Raw genomic sequence first — 6,911 nt, forward strand, 5'->3', positions numbered from 1 at the left:
TGAGGGACTTGCCCCTACCCCTGGGTGAGGTAGTGAGACTAGCCTCACAAATGAAAAATGTAAGTGTGGCAGTACACTCAGCAGCATGGATGTCCCTCCAGGCTCTGAGCTTGGACTCCTAAACGTAAATGGGGAGACTGGCATGTGAACCCACCTGAAAATTAATTCCCAAGGTCAGGCCTTTGAAAACATCTAGTGAAGCAGGCAGGCAATTACGAAGTATTTCAAGTGTGGTGATGCATCTAAATTAATTTCCTACTGACAAGTGTCAGGCAGTTCCACCACGAGCATCTCACTCAGGGATGGAGTGTACTCCGCTGCTCTGGTTTGGGGGCGGTGGTGATACTGGTGGCTTTCAAATTTTACATTGGGGATTCATGGCCTGCATGTGCATCAGAAGCATGGTTAATTGTGAGCTGTGATTTTTAGGATCATAGGATAATTGAGGTAGAAAAGGACCTCAGTATGTCACCTAGTCCAGCCTTAAATGGGGTCAGCTCTGCAACTGACCCGTGTGCACTTACAGCTGTATATGTCATGTAGGCCTTTCTTTTTGTTTCCTTTGAAGAATGTGATTATGGAGACTATATATGTATTTTCCTAGTGAATGTTGATTTTTTTTTCCCCTGTACACTACACTTCATTAAATACTGAGGATAGGTGTAGATTAAGGAGTCTATATTACTTATTATTTGTAAAAGTGTAATTTTAACAAACTGAGAAAGCATTGCTAATATTCTATAAATAGTTTTGCTTGGCAAATTTCAGAATTTTTGATAATCATTTTGGAAAGTCATTACTTTGTCATTCTTTATGTTGAAAATGTCTTCCAGTAGCAGACCTAATTCTGACATCTTCTGTTCAACTTGGCAAGCAGGAGAACCACATTAAGTCACCTGGTTTGCATCACACATCTAACTCGGAGACAGAAAAAACTGGTTACTGTTGAGCCTTGTTACTCATCGATTGTCTAATAAAAAAACAAAAACAAAGCAATGTTAAGAAAAGTCTGTTCAACCACCCCTGCCAAAAATCTTTCTTAAACTACAATTGAGGATTAGCAAATATATTCATATGATTTTTCTCCCAGTGGGCCTGTTTTATTTTAAAATCACTTTAGAAGTAATAGAAATTTGAAGCATGCACAATTTACATTTAACATTTCATCCAATCTATCTATTATATAAGGATGATGTATCAGAATATGAAGGATCTTGAGGCATAGGAAGGTTGCCTGGTAATGCACAAAAAGTCCACAAAGGGAGTTTTCTTTTCTCTCATTCACATTATGATTCTCTGAAATACAGTATCATTTTTATATCTCCTCCCTCAAGCAGCATGAAGTCTGTATCCACAGAGCCTGAATATTTGCCATGGGAATACAAAACAACAAAGAGAAAAAAAATAGTTTGAAAAATCTTAGAAAGTAAGGGATAAAGGCACAACCATGTTTAGCAGTTGTTACCAGTAAGTTATTTTTAAAATTAATTGCATCTGTGTGCTTCTGGAAAAACAATCACATGAGCTATTACGTCAAAATTTAAATAAGGAAAATTATTCAGAACACTCCAATGCATTTTACTCGCATATTCATAAAAAGTAGGAATTAGTCAGTCCCAAGCATTTATGTATGCATTTAACTGTCCAAACTATGAATATAGTAGTCCTCGATACTTACTCCCTGCGTGCCATGCTATGTAGGCACACAAAGTGAAAGCAAGTCTGAGCTAAGGTGCTGGTCCGTGCGTTTCAGTGGCTGAGGTCTACGTTCACTCCGCTCTTTCTGTGGGTGGGAGAAGGGGGTAACCCCTGGCAGAGGAACAGCAATAAACAGCTGGTGATGGTAACTTCTTAAACTGTTCCAGCTAGGACTGCCAGATTTAATCTGATCATAGCTCTCTTTGGCTGTAATGGAAAAAAAAACCAACAATTTGTAATTACTTAAGCCTACCCTCTCAAATGCACTCTGTAATTTGAGGTGCCTCACCTTTTGGTGATTTAGGAGATATGCGGGACATGACTTTCTGAAGAGCACGGTACTTAACAACTTATAAGGGTTGAAGACAAAAGGAATTGACAACACAACCACGGTTTTAAATCTGGACATCAAATTAGAGAGTGAATGGAGACACATAAATGACTGGCCACTTTTAAAGCCTGGGCTCTGCTCTTCCCAGCCACCCCAGTAAAGGATTTGTGCATCTTCATTGCACAAGCGTGAGGTCTACATCCTGCGCAGGTCTTCTCTTTCCATGAATCATCCCTTTAAAAATTGCAGGAACCACTCTGCTGTTCAGTGTTTCAGTCTTAAGAAGAGCAGTTATTTTTGGATCACTGGTGGTCTGAACTAATCTGGCAAGCAGAACAGATGAGATGGGTCAGTCTGGTGGACAGCAGTGATTATTAATTACTATTTCCTTCTAATCTGGTAAGACCTTGTTTGGTGAGGGGCAGAGACCCCAGAGAGATGTTGTGAAGATACTATCCTGCATTTGGCTTATGAGAACAAGATGTGATGAGCTCTGTGGCCGAAGGCAGAAAAGAAAAAGAGAGAACCTGTTAAACTTATTATCTGTGCTATGGAAAATGCCTATGGGTCCCAAGGAGCATGGAACCACCAAGCTGTAGACACAATAGAAGCAATGCCCTAAACTTTATAGGCTGCGTAGATAAGGCAGACAAATGAAGAGAAGACAAAAAGTTTTGTTGTAATTCCCATTTTGCAGTGGGAAACTGAGGCAGAGAAAGATTAAAAAGTGACTCAACGGCACATGGGAAATCCATGGCAAAGCCAGAGATCTCTGTCAGGTCACGAACCCCAGATAATCCCTGGATTTCAGCAGCATAATCACCAAACCCTCTTTTGTACCCAAACTCTTCTCCTTCTGGCTTTCACTGGTGGTTTTTATCTGCACCAGGACTTCCATGTTACTGCAGAGCTATCCTCCTGATTTCTTTTTTTCTGTACAAAAGCTTATATATATATAACTATATATTGTGTTTGATGCCACACCTTAGATCAAAGCGTGCCTCCTTTCAAAGGCAAGCGGTTAAACTTCAGGCGGGTTGAGCTGACCCTTCACCTTCCCCGGCACAACCTTCCCAAATACTTGATCGAGTCATGGGAAGGACAGCGATGGCTCGGAGAAAGGCCACGATGACCTCTGCTAATATTAACAAGTTTCACTCCCCGTGAACGCAGCAAGGATTCATTAGTGCAGGGAGGATCCAAAAATATATAGGATGAAGGAAATTAGGCAAATTAAAGATGCACTCAATTTTGCCTCCTCTAAAACAGATTCCCAGAGGAGCGCAGTCAGTTTAAGTAGTTTAAAAAGCTGCAGTGTCTAGAGGCGATGTACTTAACTGTTCCCTTCCTCCTTGCACTTTTAGCACCCAGCTCCTTGTCTTTTTCTAGTTGCCAGAAGGGTTTATGCAGGTTCTTTTTTTCCTTACAGTCCAACATGGGCTCTTTGCACATTTTCCCGAGACCTTTGGCCCCTGTCCCCAGCCTTGCCTCCACCAGCAGCCGGCCAGCCCCCACCAACCTGTGGCAGCACAGCTGTGGCAAGCTGCTTTCTGGGTTACCAGAGCCTGGAAAGGCACTCAGGGTCTCCAAAGCCTTTCATATCCTTCCAGTTGCTCCCTAATGTGGAAAGCAGGAGTGTCCCACCTTAGTAATCAATTGACGCTCTCCTTGAGCGCGGTCCGTATGAGGGTTTCCTTGGAACCTCCCTGCAGCAGGCAGGCGAACCACCGAGAGCTGATAATCTTCTAATTAATAACACGGAGTTAGTGAATAACTCATGCTTTACAAATAAGTCAGCACATGGAGGTCTCAAGACCCCAGTGTATCCAAAGGAAGCCCGAGAGAAACTAATTGACATCTGTGGGGGCTACAAGGTCTGTTGGCTAGCCTTGCAGCTCTCCACAGCTGCTCACGCGTACCCAGAGGAACTAAGGGGAGGCTGCAGGCGGCCAATTTTTAAACAAAACCAGAAACCTCCACAGCTTTGTCAATGGGTGGATATTTGTGTGCGTGGACACACAGCAAGGGGTGTAAACGGGAGCGCATGGTGTGATTTGGGTGTGCAGCAGCCTAAGTCCTGCTTATTTAGCAACTTCAAGGACAGAATTCCCCTCTTTAAGGAAAAATAAATGAATAAACACTCTACTCTGACAGTGACTCCCGCCCCCTGCCCCAAAAGGAGCAACATTACTATGCCATTAAACCTCTTCCTTCCCACAGCTTTTCCTCACTCAGCATTAAATGAGGACACAGTGCAGCAGAGGGACCTGCATATGTCAGCCCTGGGCCTCCATTTCCTTGGGGCTGATAGCAGCAGACCCAGCTATTTCTGAAGGCCACATCTTTACTGCTGAGCAGCTGAGCCTGTGTGAGCGAACACTGGGCAAACCACTGGCGGGGCACTTCTGGCCACAGAGGTGAGGGGAAAGTGCAACTGAGAAAAAAAGAGTATCAGCTGGGAAAATAAGCCCCAAAGCCCCTCCAGTTTGGGGAAAGGAGAGAAAATATTTCACTTTGCTGCTTCTGGTGCCAGCAGCCCCACAGGCATCACCCTTCCCACTGGTGCAGCAGCCCCACTGGTGCTGGAGGGTGGCCCTACGACTTCCAAGATGTCCCAGGACCATTGCCTCTGGGGGCTCCTTGAAGGCCAGCACCGTCCCAGGGCCCTCTGCGTCGCACAGGCTCTGGGGGTGATGGCTCCCCTAGGCCAGGCAAAGGCTGTGCATAACCTGCAGCCCAGAGCCCCTGCCTGTGCTGTTGCTCTCCTTGCAGCGCAAGCAGCAGCAGGGCGGCTTAAATCGGTCATTTCAAAAGTTGGAGATTTAACACGGCAAGCGTGGGGAACCTTTGAAATGGCAATAAAACACATGGCAGAGTTTCAGTTTTTCCTGTGTTTCTAAGTCTAGTCAAGTCTAGTCTTCAAGCATTTCTAAATCCAATTCATCTACAGAAAGCCTGCACGCTTGCGGGTAATTAGCTTGGAAGATCTCTTTGTTGCCTCAGCCTGGCTCTGTATAGTATGCTCTGGTGAGCCGGAGAATTTAGTTCACTTAGAATGGGGTCATGTTAAGAAACAAGCTTACAATCCTCAAATTGCTTCTGTCATTGGAAAAAATAAACCTCTCTCTTTCAAATCCTATTTACAGAGGCACAATGCAAGCCCCCATCAGCATAAGTGTTGTGACCCGCCATGCGTGGTAGGTGCTCCCCAGGGCTGTGTCCTGTCCCGTCCACAGGCAGTTCCCGGTGTTATGTGAAGCCAAGGGTGAAGTGCGGGCACAATATAAGGGAAAACCACAAGGACAGGATGTTCCAGGAGTAATGAAACACTAGGGAAATTAGGAGTGGGATGCATGTATCTGAGAGAGGTTTCAATGCGCAACACAAGGGCTGAGCGTATTAAATGAAGTTTGTCGTATCCCTTATCCCACTGGTTTTCCTCTACCAGAGTATGGCTTTCTGACTACTTCCACTCTTCTTTTTTTGTGCTAGACACAGGGCTGCGTTGCGGTGAAGGGCAGCCCAGCTCAGGCAAAGCTGAGGGTGTCTCATGTGGGTAAACATCCCTCCCGCCGGCGGGTTTGCTGATGTCGTTTCACTCCGTAGAAAGTTGAGGATGTTTGTGGGGGGAAGGCAGCCTTGCTGTGGGGCTGGTACCCCAGGGAACACTGCTGGCTGCACTCCCCCAGGCTGCCTCCCAGGGGGCTACCCACCGAGGGGGTACACCTAGAGTACAGTAGGGAATTAGGAGCCTTTTCACACTGATGCTCACAAGGTAGAAAGCCCATAACCCGTTCTTCCCCAAAGAGGGGAAGGAAGAGAGGGCAGGGGAAGGAGGAGAGGGCAAGATGCTTCTTGTCCTACCTGGCAGACCTCCCCGTTCCATGTTATTCTCACTACCGACCCCTTAGAGCCTCATTTGGCAAGGGGCTTAAAAGCACATCGGACTGCTGTCGTATAACTTCGTTGCACCACGCACTCACTTCTACCTAGAGCTACTGTTCCCGGGCTTCCCACCTCCCTGAGTCTCACCTACAATAATCCCTATCATAAGCACCTCTGCATAACCCCCCTCTGTACAACACGGGGGGAAGCCCTGCCTGCTGCCGGTGGTAGAATGTCTCCATTGTGGACCCGTGCAGGCGCTGTATATAATCTTTCTCTGCCAATATACGTCTTTGTGAGCTGCCCCCCCTCCCCCTCCCGAAAATAAAACGACTATTCTTTTCTGTTTTAAGTAGATTTTGTGCAATAAAAAACATTTTATTGCTTCCAGTAATTGGTATTTAATTTGCAGGCCTTTACAACTTGCAAAGAACAGACTGCTTTAGCCGGAGAGCTGGTATGTGTGTGCACTTTGTGGATTTTATTCCACTGGCACTTGCTTAGTTGACTGGTGTAAAACGATACAATTATGGTTTTGCAATCAGAAAAGCTGCAGATAAAGACCTGGAGAGACGTTATAAGGTCCTGGGTCCAATTTGGAGCAGCAGGCAAGACAATATAATTTTAGGGGGCGCTGCCAGCCTCAGACATCAAAACTTGACTCCTGTTAAGTGTTTTCCATTTTACTGTCAAAATATCAAAGGCTGTTATTTAAGCCCGGAGTCTCTTAAAGTTGATTTTCTTTCTCTCTCCTTCTCCCCCACCTCTTTTTTTCCCTTTAACTACCATGATAAACGCGAGGCGAGGTAACCTGTGAAATGTTAGCCCCCTCGCTCCCCACCTCGCCATGCAGGGGCATTGAAGCCCGACGCAGCCCTTAATCCCTTTTTGGGGTGAAATCTCGCTCCGGCCGGCCCCATCCCTTCCGACAGCGGCCGGGCGGGGGCGGCGGGGAGGGGGGCGTCTCTGCCCGTCGAGGGCCGCGGCTGCGGGGGGC

The sequence above is a fragment of the Aptenodytes forsteri genome, unplaced genomic scaffold (genome assembly GCF_000699145.1).
Source record: "Aptenodytes forsteri isolate BGI_AS27 unplaced genomic scaffold, ASM69914v1 Scaffold212, whole genome shotgun sequence".
Lineage (NCBI taxonomy): Eukaryota > Metazoa > Chordata > Aves > Sphenisciformes > Spheniscidae > Aptenodytes > Aptenodytes forsteri.